Below are 18,534 nucleotides of genomic sequence, written 5' to 3' on the forward strand. Positions count from 1 at the left end.
TAATTGTTTTTTTTTAATTAGAAAGAATTTGTTTATTTTAGATAATAAATATTTTTATACAATTACCATCAAATTATTTTTATAGAGTGCATCAAAAAACTCATGATTATAATCTGAAAAAAAATTTAAAAAATATAATTTTACAGAAAATTTGAATCGAGAATAAAATTTCCAAACCGCATTCTAAAATTATTTGAAAACCAAAGTTACAAAATTTAAATCAAACTGGCCACAAAACTATGTAAAAATAGAGATAAAATTATGTAAAACAAAACTTACTAAAATTTTTTAAAAAGAAATTAATATGACGAGCATTGCAATTTAGATTCTAATTTTGAATTAATAAAAATATAATTTTTTTAAATATTCAAAAACGACACGTTTAAGTCTCATAAGTAGTATTATTAGTTTTCTTCCTTACTTTAAAAATACAACAAATTCAATTTATAGTTAAGAATATTATTGGTACCGATTTCTATATTGATTAAAAATCACTAAAAAGAAATTTAAAAAAAACACCACAAAAGAAATCAGAAATTATTAATTCTTATCGTTAAATATAAAATTTTTGAGATTTCAAAAACATTTATTAAAGTGAAATACATATAGCAGCTGATACAAATACACATTACGACTGATTAATATCATATATCATTATTAATACAGTAATAATTATGATTAATAACCTTAAAAATTATCCAAAATATTATATTAAATTTTTAAAGCCTTTTGTCATAATTTAAATTCATTGTATAAGAGATTTTATTTCATCAACTTATTAATCATGCCCATTTAAATATTTTTTTAAAAAAATTCTTATTATTTAAAAATTAATATTGCATCAAGAACAAAAAAAGAAAATGGGATCTTCTTTCATTTGCTTCATCCCGTGTCATATTTTCACCACAAAAAGAACGTACTAGTCTTAAATATAAAAAAATTATTTATTTACCTTCCGAATTGCAACTTCTAGTAGATAAATTGTTAAGAAAATCAATACCGATATTATTACCGAAACGCCTAAATCAACAGCAGGCATAAAACGGTTCATCACATAACAACTACAATCACCTGAAAAGAAGACATTTCGCTAGCAAGGAAAAAAAAACAACTTATGGGCAACTTGTTCAATCAGATTTTTTTTTTCTGTTTTAAACACATGTTTCCAAAAATTAAGTACTTACTCACAGAGACTGAATCTAAGGATAAATAAAACTGAGTTTGGTGGAAATTTCACCTCATTTGCTCGGTGTTTAGGATAATTTTTCTAATAGTTCTTTTGAGATAATTGTGGTAATTGCTAACCTCGAAAGATAATAGCATTCTATATGGTTTTCAAGTTGTTCATTTACAATTACATTTCTTGATATCCCATTAAATTTATTTCTTGAATTGCTTATTTCTTGAATTGCTTATTTCTTGAATTTTGCTTTTAAATATTTCCATCCAAGTTGCAACTAAAACTTCGAAAAAAGAGCAATTTTTTTCCTTATGAAAAAATACCGGGTGTTTCAAAAATTACCGGTATATTTAAAAAAAATCAATAAAAACTAAACGGGCAGCGATAGAAATATAACCTTTGTTGCAATATGCTTGGGACAACAATAAATTTTCAGGCAGACAAGCTTGTGAAATTAGTTACAATTTACAACAACAGATGACGCTGCAGGCGATTTGAAAGATATAGAAGAAAACGCAGTCTGAGTTCGCCATTCTGTAAGTCGTCTTTTGCTTTAAGCGTGGGCTGTTCACAGATTGCAAGTTTGTTGTGAAAAAATGGTTTATTCATTAGAACAAAGGATTTTTCTGGTGTTGGAATTCCACCGTGTAGAACACAATGTTGTTGCAACAAGACGAAGTTTGCAACGAAAGTTTAATGTATCCAAAGAGCCGAAAAGCGATTCAATAAAGAATCTGTTTGAAAATTTTTGAAATCGCTAGACATGACCCCCTTCGACTTCTTTCTGTGGGGACACTTGAAAGATCAGGTGAACCGCCACAATCCAGAAACAATTGAACAACTGAAGCAATACGTCTGTTCTGCATGTGAAGCCATCCCGCCTGAGACGTTACACGGGTTTTTGCCCCTTTCATTCTGAGACCATGTTATTGCTGCGCATGGTGGATATTTGGAAAATATCGTAGTTTAGATTTTTTGCAGACTGCAGGGCCATCTTTTGTTGAAAATTGTGACTAATTTCACAAGTTTGTCTGCCTGAAAATTTACTGTTCCCCCAAGCATATTGCAACAAACGGTGTATTTTTATCGCTGCCCATTTAGTTTTTATTGATTTTTGAAATATACGAGTCATTTTTGAAACACTCGGTAGTAAGATTTAGATTTTATTTTATATGATGTGTATTTAAATATTCACATTTATTGGTTGAATTCTGTGAAATTTGTATGAGTAACAAAAAAAAATAATTATATAAAATGTAATGATAATTTAAAACATAAATAACATAGGATAAAATGTAATGACTATTTCGTTTAAATAGTTCTATGTGATGCAAAATGTATTGTGCAATAAGTTTTGCTTTCAAGGATTGCAAGAAAATGGAAGAATATTATTTAACTATTATTATTGATAACTCTCTTAAGTAGAAATTTATATTACTGTTTGAGTAGCAATTTATATTACTATTTGGTCTTTAATTTTTTTGGAATTTATAATGATGTATTTAACATTGAGATAAAGATATACGAAATTTGGGATTTGAAGTGGTGTTTGGAATGAGACACACATAGGCATAAAGAATGCCTTCTTTAAAAAAACAAACAAAAAAAAAACTAAATGATAGAATTGTCTACATTTATGGAGTGTGTCTGTAGATGAATCTTTCAGCAATTATTCTTATTTTTTGAAGGATTATGAAAAAGATTAAAGAAGAAAAGTTTTATTGGGAGAAATTTAAGTAAGCATAATTAATGGTTTACTGCTTTGTTTCATGAATCAAATATTTTTTTTTTCTTGAAATTGATACGTGGGAATTTTAAAACTGCATGTTAACCAATGGAAAGAATATTAAATTTGGTGCAGTTTTAATATTATTAAATAATATTGTACTCATAAAATGCGAGAGAGAAAATATGCGAAGATTAAAGATCTTGAAAATGCTTACTTGTATATTTACAACGAATTTATATTAAATTCATCTATCGATGTTAGAAGACACTGTTAGTAGGTCATAGAAAAGCGCAGAATGACAGATATGGCCAAGTTTCAGCATCTCCTCACATATTATTTCATTTCACGTAGTAGTTAAACTGTGTTTCTGTATTTAATTAACTGTATTAACAGTCCGACGAGCCATTACTTTTCCAAAGGCCTTCAGTATTACATTCAAATAACAAACATATTTTAGTTAAGTTATTTAAAGTTTCGATTCATTTGTTTTAAATAGACAATTTTATTGGAATTTATCAATTGATGTTTTGGGACCCGGGTAGGCATTCCAAAAATATAAAAACATTTTAATAATAAATAACCTGATAAACAATCTGACTATAAATAAAAAAAATAAAGCATTAAAACTGCAGAAAAGACACAACATAAATTTTATAAGTTTCCTCCCGTAAAAGAGTTACCAAAAAATTCTCAAGAGTAAAGTAAAACTCCCATTGGAAATTCATTACTCTTCATTATCTTAATGAGACACATAATTATTTTAATTTGTTCAACGTCACTGCATCAATAAATTAGAAATGTTAATTTCTCAAGACCTATCCTTATATCACAAAAACCGATGCTTTGTCCTATAATGAGATTGCAATCCAGGCGTTCCATGACCTTTCGCTATTAGGGTGTGCATCGAGAGTTAGTGTTTTCCTCCAAACGAGAAGCTGTATTGCTGTCAATTATTCTGTCAATCAAATAAAAAGGGAAATGGAAATGCTGTTAGGGAGGCAGGGATAAAACATTGGGTTTTATTATAAATAAAATAGATACAGAACATTTGTGTTTCATGGTTCGCATTGTTACATGCATTATTAAATAATCTTTCCCAGCCATTTTCTGACACTGTGTGGTTTTCAATTTAATTGCAACTATTTATAGTTTTGGCAGAAGGGTACTCGAGTTTCAGTGAACAGGAACTTTGCACTGAAGTAGTAACCTGTTCTCGAATAACTCACGTAGAATGATCTTTTTTTAGGAAACTATAAAAGTTAAAATTGGATGTTAAATTTGCAACGCTTTTTGATCATTCTTCTTTATAATTTATACCTTGTCAAGAATTTAAAATATTTCCTTGTCTTATACATATTTAAACAATGAAACAATCCTTCTTTTTTGAAATAACGTGTAAATAATTGATTTCCTTCTTCAAAATGACATAATGTTCTATTGCTGTTAAGTGATTGATTCCAGTTATTCGTGGATTGAAATATTCGCTTTGGTGATTTCGAATACAATGCGCGTAAACTCAGAAGGTTGGAAAAGTCGTATATATATGAAAATTATAGAAATTTGGAAGTTGAAAAAAACTTATTTCAGGTAGGAATAAAAGTTGCACAAAGAAACAATCCAACAAAATAACGCAGGGATCATAAAATGAGATTCACTCAGAATCAGCTTGGGGACACTCTAGAGATTTAATATTTTCTCCCTAACTCTATCGAGAAGGCTTCAATGTCGTAATCTTTCAACAAAAATCGAGAAGGCTTCAATGTCGTAATCTTTTAACAAAACTTGTGTTTTGGTAGGATTTGGGTTAAAGTAACCACAGATTTTCGTGGACTATTCATAAAGAAATTCTGGGGAGAGGGTAAGTTTAAAAATTAAAATCTTTTCTGTAAATTTTGAATAACGCAATTCTAAAATGAGTTAATTAAATGAGTTAAGAAATTAAACAAAAATTACGAAACTTTTAACGTATGGCGATTTTGGTGCAATGTTCCAGTAAAATAATTCTTAAATGGATCAAAAAATACTTTTCAATCCATGATTTTACTTTCTGTAAAATTATACTTAAATGTCCTCTATTTCAGTCATTTAACTGGAAGAAAACAAAAATTTGGATAAGAAATTAGATTACTGAAAGAAAAACATTTTTCCTACTCGTTGAAGAAGAATGTTGGTGATGGTATACTTAAATATGTCCCTGGGGACAAGCTGCAAGTGTTCCGATAGATTAAATGCTATTTCCAAACTTATTATCCCTTGCATGGTGGCTTGGATTTTTAATTATGATCTGTAACAAGTACAGATATCTCCATGGGAGACTGAAATAAAGATTAAAACATTTTTAATCTTTAAAAATGTTTATAAATTTTCTTTGAATCTTTTAAAAATTTCTTTTTACATATTTTTTTTTAAAATTTCACTATTCTGTGATTCAAAATCAATTTTTTTAAAAAAATCATTATTCATTCCTGGAATAAAAATATTATTTTATTTATTTTAATAATTACAATTTTCAGATTAAATAATGTTTTCGTTATTTTTAGTGCCAGAACCGAATATTTCATCCATTTTCTTTGCAAAGATTATATGATCAACAATTTAAATGTATGCTTCTTCGCAATTAAAAAAAAGTATTATCACAATTAAAGTTATATATAGATGATATAGATTTCAATTAAAAAGTAACTAAAATTAATAATTAAACAGGAAAATTGGAAGAGAAATATTTAAACCAGTTCTCCTCGAAATCAAAATTAAAAATGCCTGGAAAATTCTGAAAAGTGTCAACATGTCAAGGAACACACTAGTTAGCATTTTGATTGGAATAAAATTTTATTTTACTTGGAAAACATGCATTTAATCCTTTCCCTTCTTCCAGTTCAGGGACCTAAAAAATTGAAAAAATGGTATTGTACGAAAAATTAAATTCTTCTTGGCAGTTCAATTTGGAAAATGTTTCCATCTGGAAAACTGAACAGGAACGAATACAATTTTTTCTTCATTGTTTTCTAAGTCCCTTTGTCGTCGAGATTGAATTCATAATATATTTATTTTATCTTTTTCTTCTCAAATAATTTGTAGGGGAGATAAGAAGAGCAGAATTTTTGTAACCGTCAATTTTCAAATGCAGATGGATTCGGTCAAATTATTTTCAGAATGGGAGAAAAAAAAATGTAATCAGCGAGCTTGTAATTAGTTTCAAGTAAAGCATGATTAAAGTCTGTCATAAAACTTAGAAAAGGTGTTTTTTGTTTTTATCAGAATTACTAGAGACTTCAATTACATTTTTTTGGAAAGACGAGTGTAATAAATTAATGTAATTTTTTCCAAAACTTTGTTTGCAGTTTTAAAAGAAATACTTAAGTATGAGCAATTAAGTTTTAGGTCATATTTATTTTTGTGAAAATGTCTGAAATATAAAAATCTTACTTTAAGCTAAGTAAATGTGTAATTTTATAATAATCTCACCGAACTTTATTTTTCAAAAGAAATAAATGTAATGTTAATAATTCATTCCTTCTCTAAATTTAAAATAATTTTACCCTGTAATTTTAGTATAGAAATAAATAATAATACATTTTTCTATTCAATAAAATGTGAGAATGTATATTAAATGATATAATATATTCTTCGCTAATGAATACTTTCACTAAAACCTAAGTGTTTAACTATAATGGAGATTTTTGTAAAAGTAATTATCTTGTTTAGTTATGCGAAAAATTTTTACATTTACAATGATTAAGAAAATAATTGTTTCATTCTGTAGGGAATATCTTTAAAATAGAAAAAAAAGTAATTTCATGCTTTTATTAAGTGTTAAAAAGCTAAATTGCAGCATCCATGTTGTTATCAAGTGAAAATATTTTTATTATTTCTGATTCAAATAATTTTCTTAAACTCAATGCAAAAATCTTTCTTAACAAAGAAATAATATTTAAAACTGAAACAATTTTAATTCTGCATACAGTTTTCATATTTTAAAGAATATTCAATGATTTTCTACTTTCTGGATAATTTAAAATAAAATATTCATCTTGTAACATTCCCCGTTTCCCAGTAATGATAAGACATTTACAGCCAGCTGTGTTGTCGCTGTCACTTACTAAACTAATCAAGATAGCCGGATGTTGGATCTTTTCACCTGGGTGATCTCGCATCTGTTCATTAGTGACTACAGTGAAAGACCACATGTGGGAATTCCTCGTCCAAGAGATAGTGAGAGTACCTTCAAAGAGAAAGGTGTGTCCAAACATCTGGATGCTAAATGTTTCTCATTGTGAAAGGACTATGATAACTCCGTGTTCCAGAATAGTCAGTTAAGAAAGGTACATCACACAAAGGACCTACACACGACCGACTGGCGCCGCTGAGAGAGCATATTGCTGAACCCCGATTGGCTGAATAAGATCTCAAATGACCAATGCAAATTAAGAGGCGGAGTTTGTCGCCGAAATAAAGGGCGATTTCTTTAGAAGAGAAGAAACGAATTGCAGGCAGAACTGTTGGACAACGCCCACGAGTTCGGAGTCCGAGTACTGTCCCTGGAGTGATCGTGTTGACTAACACCCTGTTAGTTCCCTGTGGAGTTGTTTCTCCGTATTGATGTAGAACTGAGTTTCAAGACAAACCTTCGACTTCGACTGTTGTGCCTCCTACTACAGGTGTAAATAACTATTTATTTAACCAAGGTTAGAAAAAGTTGTTCTTTTGTATACATAGGGCTGTAAAATAAAGAATTATCTGGAAATTCTGTTTTGTTATTTGATCAGTCTAGATCAAGACATTACAATCTACTAAAAGTAATACTGAAAATCAATGAAGCAGTAGTTCAACCTGAACCATCTGTCCAATTTCACCAATTATTATTTATTATGGAAACATAATATCTGACCGGCGTCTCCATTCTCCTTCTCCAATTTTGAGATAGATAGAATAAGCGACACTTCACTACGCATTATCTATGAGGAAATCTAGCGATAGTCATTGCCAATCCCGATCATCTGACAGATGAAAAAAGTGTTATTTAATATGGATATTCATAAAGACTTGATATAGTATCAAGGATTGTCTATTCCCTTTATCTCCCCCTTTCCTTACTTTGATAGATTTTACAAAATAAAGCTTTGACGCAGCCAGCCTTAGACCTCAACAATTAAAACATTTTGTCTATTATCTTTTCCAGATTCATTATTTCAACACTTTGAAGTATAATTTATCAATAAGAATGCTGCTGAAATTGCGCCACATATATAATGTAGCCATACTTTTAGAATTTTTTGTTATGATAAGATGTAGTTCATAAAAATGATTGAGATGAGTAAATTATTTCTATAAATACTAGAAGTCTCCGGCACTCAGATTTATGACAGTGATGTGAGAAAATCTCACGACCATATTAAGTGCGCTAATATTGTCATGTCAACTAATTTTGATGAAATACAATAGCTGTAGTTAAAATTATAATTCAATAATAATGCTGGAACAATGTTAGCTAATATCAAGAGTAAGATAATATTATTTCAAAAATTCTAAATTAATTAGGAGAATGTTTGGCAAAATCGATCCAGCTGCTAAGATCTTTCCAGTTGTTTAAATATCATTTCTTATTAATTGGAAGTTGAAGAGAAGCCTACAATTAATGACATATCTAGGGATCATGAATTGCCATGCGAAATGAAAATTCATAAAATTTGTATATTAGATATTTTATTTAGATGCTGTGAACTCTTTTAAGTTTGGTTTTTTACAGCAATGAAGTAAAGTTTTTAGAAGTATATGTCAAAAATGGACAGTAGTTGAGAGAAGAGAACCGTTAATTTAATATGTAGTTCATGCAACCTAAATATGATCATTATTGAATTTAAATCCACATGAAATAAAAATTGTTGAAATAACTTCAAATTTGGTAGTTGGTGAGGCCGTTACTGGTTTTCTCAATTTTTTTAAATATATAGACGAAGGGAGAAAAAGTCAATTATTTATTTTTTAAACTTTGTCCTTTATTCCATAGGACACATTCAGATAAATACATACAAATTATATGAAATCAATTGTATTGTATAGTTTGAACATTTTTTTCAATGAATTTTGAAACGATTTCATTATTTTAGACGTTTCTAAAAACTTAATACTTTTAAAATATAACATATAAAAATAAATATTATATTGCAAATGATCCTATATTAGTTTAAAGATCTCTTTCACAAAGCTTTTCCGGAGTATAGTTTCGGTATGTTTAAATCCTAAAAGAGAAATAAATGTCATAAAAAGTTTTGATATATTCTTAGAATAAAATTCGATTTCAAATAGGCGACAGATAAATTATGTATATGTATGATTTATGACTAGCGATTATCTACCCGAATTATAATTAATAAGGAAATGTTAGCTCTTTCTTTTTTATAATCTCGCAGTAATTTTCTTATTTCAGGTATTGTAAAAAATAGTATGAGCCTTTTTACTTAAGCATTTATCCAAGAATTATCCAGTGAGAAGATACGGATGCATATTTCGATCTGCAAGCAATGAAGTTAACAAAAAAATCTCTTCCTAAATGTTTTAAACTTTAGAATTGATGAATTTCTAAAAATAATTAAATAAAAATAAATATAAAAATGTATCATTCTTTGTCTAATAGGTCGTAAAATTATTTACGATAAAAAAACTGTAAATGTCCAAGCATTTTCATCTTCAGAACAAGAAAATCAATCATGGAAAAAAACTGAAATTTCAAATGTGGATTATTAGAAATTCAGACATCTAAAGGCATTTTATTCTATTTATTGATTTATCATATGATTTTAAGAAAGGAATTTGTATAAAAAGGTTTAGAATGCTATTTCTAAAATTTCGTAATGATAATAAATGTTATTTTAAATGCGAAATATTTCAACTTTGTATTTATTTGATAAAATTCATAAATGATTTGTCATGTAACATTTTATTTATAATAATCAAAATGTGAAAAGTAACGTAAATGTAATGAAAATATAGAAAATATTTGTATTTCAGTATAAAAGTAAGAGATATAAATTCTTAAGTATATATTGTTTCGTCTTTGTTGAAAATAAAAAAAAAATGCAATTTTTTAAAAATATAATATAATCGGGGGAAAAAAACAAGAAGCAAAACAAATATTTAATAAAGACAAAATCCATATTTTATCGAAGAATTCTTCGAAGCGATTATTCCATCAACTCCTGAAGTAACCATACCATGAACAATTAATATGATGTGTCACATTTTTCTTCAGAATTTAGCGAGATAATTTTAGAATTACTGTAAAAATTTTTGTTTAAATATGTATGTAAATAAAGATAAGAAATGAAATGATTTTATTAAACTTAAAATTGTTGCTGCAAAACGCGATTTTAATTTTAATAAAAGTGCGTGTTGTTTTCTAATATTCACTTTTTTAAATATTATTCTACATAATTAACTATTTCGTGTAGAATTCTAATGTTGTATTAATAATATCACATGGCAAAGGCAATTTCATACAAATGCAATTATTGTCAGGAAAAAGTTGGAAAAATCAAGTGGTAGAGTTTTATACAATGTTATACAATGTTTCACTTCTATTGATATTTGCTAATACTGTGATGCTCAAGTTTATTGGCTGCAATGCAAGTCTATAGGATTGCTTGAAGCAATATTATATGTAGGAACCGTTTGAAAGAATGGCTTTGCATATTCTAGTACATTATCTATTCTAGGATAAAGGACAATACATGTGCTCAAACAATGATGAACTAGTTTTCCAAGTAGCCTCAAGCAACTTCTGGCCGTATTTGAATATTTAGATTGCTATTTGGTTCATAAATTAAAAAAGATTGATGATTTTAATTTAGGAGAAGTAAATCGTATTTTGATGACATGCATCAAAATTAATTTGTAATACTATGTAAAATAGAAATACTATGAAAAAAGAAATGGTATCAGAAAAGAGTCACCATATCTTATCGGTAATTGAATTAGTTTCACTTTGAATGACATTGGGTATTATTAATTTACGATAAATAAATCGTTTTAAAACAAACAGATTTTTAAATTTTTAGTAATCTAATATAATTTTGGAGCTATTTAAACATTTTATTTAATAAAAAAGGACATTATATTGATTTTGTCTTGTTTTATTTATGAATAACGATAAATAATGAACAAATTAAATGTTTTTTTCAGTAAAAGGATTAATTTATAAACAAAGAATTATTTGTACGAAAAAAGACATACATTAAGATATAGTTGTTAAGATATATATTTATTTATTAGCTTTTGAAAATTACATATGAATTGTGTTTATATTTAATTTCAAGAAACAATGCAATGTTTTTCGAAATAAATTTCAGTACCTTGTTTCAATTTAAACAAGAGAATATTAATTGGAAGTAATATTTATGGGTAATCAGCGGAAGTAACAGTATTATTTTTGTCAAAAATCTTATAAGATTTGTCTTATTGCAAAATTATTTACTGACTTTTGAATGAAATACATCATAATATTTAAAAAAAATTATATTATTTTATTTTTAATTTTTTAAATAAGATTTATTGTATTTGAATTGCTTAAAAACCAATTTCTGTATTTCTAACATTATCTATACTTTTTCTATGAACTCTCTATAGTAAATTATCATTTGGAATGTTATTGAACCAAATGTGGGTTTCAAAATAATGCTCATAGATTTTGATTAAATAGACTACAAAGAAAACTTTTCTTCTAAGAACTATAATTGACAAAAATACGTCTAGTAATCAAGTGGGGGAATAGCTTGAACTGTCAGGATCCCAAGGATATCACTTTTGTATGATTTCATTCCACAAAGGGATGATACGCAGCAAGTTGTAAACATTTTCGAAAAACTTTACTAACTTCTTTATTTCTTTTTGAGTTTCATTTCTTAAGAAGTTGAGTTTAAGACTTTCATTTCTTCTTCTTTCATTTCTTTCTTTTCACTCTCGACCTTATTTTTGCAAAATAATGGCGCCTGACCCATGCACATAAGCGCGATTAATTTCCTCAGCTGGCCATATCCACATAAGCGATCACTTATCTGAAAGCTATTTAGTCACTACTCGTAATGTAATAAAGTATCTTTGGGGAAATAATACTTTATATTATATCGGAACAATTTATAAACTGATAGTCAACGCATTATCAACCTTTAACCATTATTGTATGTTTGTAAGGAATAAAGGAGAATGATCGCTTGATTAAGAATGTTCCTGATAAGCGAAACGAAAATTAATTTCTCTGGATTATTCATTTTCATATCTTGAAATACAGAAATTTAAATAAATCTTTTAGATTCCATATCAGTATTAGGTAATACACATTTCATCAGTTCAAACAAATATTAAAATGATGTAACTCAGCTACCAATATTGCTTGTTCAATAATAATTATCAACATGGAAAAATTAATAAATTAAAATAACTACAAAGAAAGTCACGATTAATTATATAAGATTAAGTTAATGTTAATTCTTCTGAATCGCAAATCAGAATTATTCACTTATCGCAATCCCCAAACTCTAGTGAATGCACGTAGTTAACTTTGCACAGTAAGCCAGCATAGAAAAATTAATAATTAATCAAAAATTCAATTCATGATATCAACCAGCTATTTAAGTGATTTGATTCTACCAAGGGAGTATTTAATACATTATTCATATCGAATTATCTTTCTATTATTCATAAGTTGAACACGAAATTCAGAGACAATAATTAAGAATGAATAATATCTATAATTTATGAGTAATCACGAAGCAGGTAAAATCTCTAATACTTTGCATAAGCGGGTACTCAACAGGATGTTCTTGGTATTAATATTTAACTGGTACTTTCACTGAGTGCAAACATGTGGACATATTTTAAATTTATTCTTTTACAGTTGGAATTCCATAAACAGTTTGATGGTTTAAAGTGATTTATCATGTAGAAAAACTAGCTCATTTGTTAATTTAAAAAAGTTACTAATGACCTTTAAACCCTAAAAATGCTTAGAATTATATATAATTTATTAAAAAAAGCTTCTTTTTTCCAAAATGTTCTGTATTTTTATGGAAAAATTAAATTTGTACATTTATATTTTTTATTATTATTCTGGAAAAAAAATTGATTTTAATGTATTTTACGTAAGTTTGTGAATATTCAGACAAATTTTATTTTCTATAGCAAATATATGGTTCGATAATATAATAACGATGCAAAGCAATTTCTTTATGCTTCTTAATCGTTTGTTATTTAATTAAATACGCTTGTATAGATAGATACATTGGTGCATTTTTTTCTCGAATAAATTTAAAATAACAAAGGAAAAATATTTTATTTTTAAATATTATATTTTTAACTTTAGAAGATTTATTTTCAATCCTTTTAGTAATATTCAAAGCTCGTATAGTCTAAAATGTTTGACTTTCATATTAATCAAATGTAAAGTTAATTTATTAATAATTCTAATAAATTCTAAAAATGGGGGTTCCGTCACATAAATTTTAGATAAACATAGAAATAAATTTTATTATATATATAACCAAGTAATAATTGATATTTTATGAATAAAGTTTTTGCAATACATATTAAAAACTGAAATTGAAATTCGCGAATGATTTTAAAGTTGGTGTATAGATGAAACTAACAGTTTAAAAAAATTATTTTATGGAATTGTTTAATTAATTTAGCACAAAGTGTAAGGTGATGGTGAAAACTAGTTTCGAAAAACTATTACTTTACTTTGTTGGTGGATAACAGTTATTAGAAACAGCAGTTATTAATGCAGTAAGCAGGGCATTATAATAATGCCTTGCTTGCTGCATGGAAAGTCACGTATATGCTTTTGTGCGTTAGCTCATAACTATGAATTTGTTTTCAATATCACGGATGCTTGTTCCGTATTTTCGGCCCAATTGAAGTATTATTTTTGAATTTGTATTAAAAATTGTTCAAATGATTTAAAACATTTCTAGGGAAAAGAAAAATATTGAATAAAATTAAAATGTTTTTGTTCCCAATAAATATGATAATGTTAAATGAAAAGTATCTAATGCTAATAATGGAATAATCTAAATAATGCTAAAAACAAAAAATATCAATATAAATAATTCAAGTTTTTCGAAATAAATTATTATATTAGTTTATGAAATAACTGAATAATTTATCTAAGTCATCATTCTGAGGCCTATTTTTTACATTCGTTTTTATTTTCATTATGTTAAATGTAAATAATTATACATTGTGATTGATATTTTCATTTTTTTAAATCATAAATACAATGCAGTTTCCTTACTTTCATCATTTGAGGTCATCTTTTGCTAAATAAAAAAAAAATCCTTTGTATTTAGAGATAAATAGGAATTTTTGGCACACCAAAGATCGTTTATTATGTACTAGTTTTTTTTTTTTACTTCTAAAAAGTAGTAAATAAATATGCTTTCTAAGGTGCACCTGATTTAAGAATTAGTACAGTTCTTAATTATTATCTTTTTAAATTCTACAAGGCATAGCTTATAAGTGGAAAAGTATAACTTTTTGTTTATAAAATTTATTTCCTTTCCTTCTAAAAATATCTGTTTTAAACAAAATTGAAGAACATTTGTTGGCATATTTGAAAATGTAAATTGACATAAGTAACAGTTTTGCAAAATTTTATTTTAAACTCTTTAAGTATGCTAAAAATAAACTATATATAAATCTAGCCACATTTCGTTAATAGTTATTTAACTGTATTGATTGTGTTTAATTTAAATTAAACCTTTTTTTGCTCAATGTGAAGTTTATGATTTTCTCAACTAGGAAGGAGTCTTCCTATGTAGCCAAAACCCATGACATCATAATAACATCATGCGTAATTGGCTGATAAATTTATTTCAAACTGCATCTTATCTTTTGCCACAATAATATTGCGCTTTCTAATTACTCATGGAAACTTTTCGGAAAATTGCAAAAACTATTCTTTAAAAACTATTAAAACTTTCTACAGCTCTGAAGAATGGAAGAAATTAACGAAGCTAAATATTTGATAAAACAATGACATTGTAATAACATTCAATTTTGAGTTCGATAGCACAATTTAGGAAATAATCTAATGATTAATTAGGAAAAAAATTATAAAAATAATTAAATTCATTAAAAAGATAAATAATTGAATTGCACAAAATCCAAAGTTATGCTGTAACCATTTTGTAAATTTTGGCGGGAAATTTAAAAATGTTGAAGAATCTTCAGTTTATTAAATTGCTAGTTAAATATATATGCATAATTTACCGTTAGTTCTTTAAAAGCGGGAATCACAATCGATAACTTAAAATTTCCTTGACTGTTGATGGTATGTTCTGGCCATTTCGTTTTTAATTTTAGTGCTATTTTTGTTTTTATTGTTATTTTTACTTTGTAGTGGTTATTTTCTTCTAATTTGTTGTTTTTTATTTCCTTTCTGTTAAAATGGTATATCTCTTGGGCATAATTTCAGGGGATTTTCGGGTCACGAGGAATCATTATTAGACAAATGTCTGCATTTCCTCACAGAAAAAATCCCTTTCTTTGAATCCCTGCCTGAGGGTGACCCTTGAAAAAGTCTTCAGGCCGGATTCTTTTTTATATTTTTTTAATATTTTTTATAATTTTTTTTGGTTTAATTTTTATTTTATTTTTTGATTTTCCTGCATATATATATATATATATATATATATATATATATATATATATATATATATATATGCAGGGTTTTTATTATTAAACTTCTCCTATAAACTGCATCCTACAAAGCAAAACGCAAACAGGTGAACGGATTGCAGCGAAATTCGGTATATAGACAATACACTCACGAAATTTCAAAAAAAAAAAAAAGTTTTACAATGTCAATTAGAGGGTGCTTTTTCCGGAAAAACATTACATTTAACACAAAAACGACCTAAACAGAATACAGAAATAGTATTAACAATCCAGAGCAAGAATTATGAATAATAAAATGTAAAACCGGAAAAATCTGTCAATTCTAGCGAGAAAATGTCGAGTTTGCATGCTTGCGAAGAAGTGGAAGCTTTAAGCAAAACAGGTTAGGATAAGAAACGTTTGGAGTCGTTATCATGTTTTATGCCGATGTTTCCGGCTGTAATGATGACGGTATCTTGTTGCGACAGTGTTGTGACGTTCAATGACTTAAAAAACACCATAAGGCTTCATATAAGAAGCCCCACGATTGACCAGTTACGATCTGCTTTTGAACACACTGTCGACGGACTTGACATTTTTTAGGTGAATGAGGATGGTCACATGGAGCACGTTTCCCTACATCATCAAGGACCCGCTTAACAACTACTCCTCTTGTGCAATTTCGTTCTAATCTGTTCTTGTTTTGCCAAACTAAACTGTTTTTTTTTCCTGACACAACATACTGTTATTTTTTCCTTACCTTTTAATATGGTGCGATGACAAGGTGATCAGAAACAAGTTAATAAATGTTAATATTGTTTCTGTATTCCGTTTTGGTCGTTTATTGTGTTAAAATTAATGTTTTTTCGAAAAAAGGCGCCCCCTGGTGAACATTTTGGAACTAAATTTTTTTTCGACGTTCCGTGAGCGCATCTTGTGTATAGTTCATACCGAATTTCCCTGGAATCCTTTCACCCGTTTGCATTGTATGATGCTGTTTATAGGGGAAGTTTAGTTATAACCACCTTGTATATATACCATACCATCATACCCTCATCTAAAAAGTTAATAATATTGAAAAAAAGTCAATAAAGTTACTTATTAATATTATGAAACCGGCATAAGTAAGTTTAATTCCCTAAAAATTATATTTTATTTTACTAAAACATTCTTATGCACAATTGTTACAATTTTTATAGGAATAGTATTTTTAATAATAATTTACATTTTAACATACATTGATATATTTTCTTTATTTTTAAGCTGCAGGAAAACAATAAAAGCTTTAACAACTCTGAAAAACATGAAATGTACTTGTCAGTAATGAATATACTTAAGTAAATATTATTTCGGAAAATTGTGCTGTAAGTATCGAAACTGGAAGCATTATAATACAAAATTCTCATTTTGCTGCATTAAAAAAAGGCCACAGAAAAAAAGATTAAGTCCTTTGTTTTTGAAAAAAAAAAATGGAAACAAATTTATCAAGTTTTTTTTTTCTCTTCTTTACGCAAACGCAGTCAAGCAAATTTAATAAAAGGATTTCTGTTGTGAAACCTGTGATATTATACTAAAATAACAATGTAAAACAATTTCTTAGTTTGCTAATCCATTTTTATTTCATTAAATACCTTTGTATGGAAACGTGAAACAATTTTTATCAATTCCTCACAGGATATTCAATTATTCTGGAAAAATATTTGAGACAAAACAACAAGAAACTATTCAAAAACGTTTATCTAAATTCATGCCAGAATTATATTTAATAAAAAACTAAAGTGACAAAGAGAGTTAAATATTTAGTAATAAGTCTCAAAGGGGTATTTTTAATAGATTTGAAAATATTATTTACATTGACAACAAAGGAAATTATTTTTTATATATGATGAAGTCTTACATTTTTAAGCATAGAAATAAATTTGTAAAAAAATTGTTTTTCTTTACTTTCGGAATACTAAGAGATTTGGAAAAAGCTAATACTTTATTCAAAATCTGAATAAATTATGAATTTCTTTCTGATGTCTTTAGATGCATCTTTACAGGAAATTGAAATTGTATTGTAGAAATAATATTTATTGAATTATTTTTATTTGAAATTTTTATTTTTATAATATTTGTTGCAAGATTAATATTCATTTTTAAAAGTCATTATTTTGTTTTCTAATTAAAAAAAACTAATACATTGTTGTGAATAATATATATTTCCTATGAGGCTATAAATACTTTGTTATTTGTAATACATTTTTCATTTCATGACAATCTTTCATTAAAAAAACATAGCAGGTCTAATAATACAGAAATTATTCCTTGTCCTACTTATTTTCAAAAAAAACATTTCTTAAAAAAGAACCATTAGAGAGAAAAAAAGGGAGAAAAAGATAATACTTTCTAAAACAAGAGAAAAGTCTGTATATCAACAACAGGTCTAAAACCTTTTATCACTTAACAACCTCAAGCACCTCAAAAGAAGTTCACGCAACTAAGGAAAGAAAACTTACACGACAAAAAAATTTGTTTGAAAGGAAATTATGTCGTATTTCTAGAACACGCTGATCTTAAAATTAGACATTTATTTGGGGAAATCAAAACTTGCAAGAAGTAAAATGGCATTTGGGAATTTTTACTCGCTGATTTGGATTATTTTCCACCTTAGGTATTGGTTTATTTATTTCTTGATTAACAAATCTTAATTCTGATATAAGATACGGTATTTGCTAGTCTCAGTAAAGAATAACAATTTTGCTATTTTCAAAAAATATAATTTTTATGCAAATTTTTAAAGCATTCCCAAGTAGATTATCTTTATATAGTTTAGTTTTAATATACATTTTTCACTGAATTATTAAAAAAACCTTGAAGATGATCCGAAATGTTATTTATTTGTTATTTGAATTATTTCCCCATTAAATATAATAAAGTTTATGGTTCATTTATTATCTCTTCGACAAGACATGTGCGTGAGTTCTTTCAGCACACA

This window comes from Argiope bruennichi, chromosome 8, assembly GCF_947563725.1.
Source record: "Argiope bruennichi chromosome 8, qqArgBrue1.1, whole genome shotgun sequence".
NCBI lineage: Eukaryota > Metazoa > Arthropoda > Arachnida > Araneae > Araneidae > Argiope > Argiope bruennichi.